This window comes from Elephantulus edwardii, unplaced genomic scaffold (genome assembly GCF_000299155.1).
Source record: "Elephantulus edwardii isolate Elephantulus edwardi_28Jun2011 unplaced genomic scaffold, EleEdw1.0 scaffold00010, whole genome shotgun sequence".
In the NCBI taxonomy this organism is placed as follows: domain Eukaryota; kingdom Metazoa; phylum Chordata; class Mammalia; order Macroscelidea; family Macroscelididae; genus Elephantulus; species Elephantulus edwardii.
Genome location: NW_006399760.1, coordinates 1,170,722 through 1,172,882, shown reverse-complemented (window position 1 = coordinate 1,172,882; position 2,161 = coordinate 1,170,722).

Below are 2,161 nucleotides of genomic sequence, written 5' to 3'. Positions count from 1 at the left end.
TCTGCAGGATAAAGATGACCAATCTCCTCCCTTGGCAATATTGAGAACCCTCAAGTAAGAGCTGACTCATGTTATTATTGTTGTTAGGTGCTGTCAAGTAGAATATAACTCATAGCAACCCAGTGAATAGCAGGTCTAAATACTGTTCTAGCCTGTCTTCAACAGCCTCCCCATCTCTGACACACTTGACCTCACTGCCATAGTCACTGAGTCATCAGAGTCTTTCTTTCTTGCACTGACTTTTTATCCTTCCAAGCAACATGACTTCTTCAAGGACTCCACCTCTTGACAACATGCCCAAAGTACATGAGTTGGAATTTTGAAATCATTGCCCCCAAGGAGCAAGCTCATTTCACTCTTTTTAGGACAGATCTGTTTGTTCTCTTGGCACTCGAGTGAACAATAATACTGTAATACCAGCACCACCACTCAAAGGCATGAATTCTTCTTCTGTCACCTTTAGTCACTGCCTATCTCTCTGATACATAGAAAGCAATCGAGTAGACCACAGTTTGGATCAGGTGTACCTTAGTCTTTAGACTGAAATCATTGTTCTTTCATACTCTGGGAAGGTCCTTGACAGAAGATTTTCCCAATGCAACTTGTATTTTTATTTTCTGACTGCTGTTGCCAAGGGTGATGATTGTGGATCCAAGCAAGATGAAATCATTAACAATTTCAATTTCTCTCCATCTATCATGATGCTTTCTATTGACCTAGATAGTGAGGGTTTTTGCTTTCTTGATTTTGAGATGCAATCTGTATCTAAAGGCTACAGTCCTGATATTCTGCAGCAAGTGCCTCAAGTTCTCCCCAGTTTCGATAAGTAAGGCTGTGTCATCTGCATTAATACAGGCTATAGACTGTATGCATCATAAAAAATTACAGTTAACATTCAGAAAAATGGGAATCCCAAAGCACTTAACTGTGCTCATGTAAAAACCCTACACTTACAGGTTGTGCCTGAATGACAGCTACCTGGCCAACTGACTGGAATTGACCCGTATTTATTCCCATCTTCAAGAAGGGTGATCGAACAGAGTGTGGAAATTATCAAACAATTTCACTAATATGACAAAAAAAAGCAAAATCTTGTTGAAGATTATCCAAAAGCCACTGGAACAGTAAAATTACAACGACTTGGCAGAAATACAAACAGGGTTTAGAAAAGGCCGTGACACTAGGGATATAATTGTTAATGTCAAATGGATCTTGGCAGAAAGCTGAGAGTACCAAAAGGATGTCTATTTGTGTTTTATTGACTATGCAAAGGCATTTAACTGTGTGGGTCATAGTAAACTTTGGTTAACATTGAGAAGAATGGTAATCTCAGAATGCTTGATTGTGCTCATGTGAAATCTATACCTAGACCAAGAAGCTATGTCTGAATAGAGCAAGGGAACATTGGACGGTTCAAAATCAAGAGTGGAGTGCATCAGGGATGTACCCTTTCTCCATACTTTTCCAATCTATATGAGAAACATATCATTTGGGAGGCTGGACTTTATAAAGAAGAATGTGGCATCAGGATTGGAGGAAGATTACCAACAATCTGTGTTACGCAGATGCTGCAACCCTGTTCACCAAAACTAAGGAGGACTTGAGGTGTTTGCTGCAGAAGGTGCAGGAATGCAGCCTTCAATTTGGATTGCATCTCAACATGAAGAAAACAAAGATCCCCACCAATGGACCAATTGGCAGTATCATGATATATGGAGAAAAGATTGAAGTTGTTAACGATTTCATCTTATTTGGATCCACAATTAACTAACTTGGCACCAGCAGTCAAAAGACCAGTCACATTAGGAAAATCTGCCATCAAGGGCCTCGCCAGAATGCTAAATATCAATGACGTCAGTCTAAAGACAAGGTGCACCTGACCCACACTATGATCTTCTTGATTACTTGCTATGCATCTGAAAGCTGGACAATGACTAAGGATGATAGAAGAAGAATCAATGCCTTTGAGTTGTGATGCTAGTAACAAACAGACTATGGAGTTATGTTCAAGAGAACAAGTCTGTCCTAGAGAGAATGAAACTATGTTGTTCCTTGAAGGTAAGAATTTTGGAATTCCAACTAACATACTTTGGGCAGGTTGCCAGGAAGGGCCAGTCCTTGGAGAAAGACATGATGCTTGGAAAGGTAGAAGCTCAGTGCA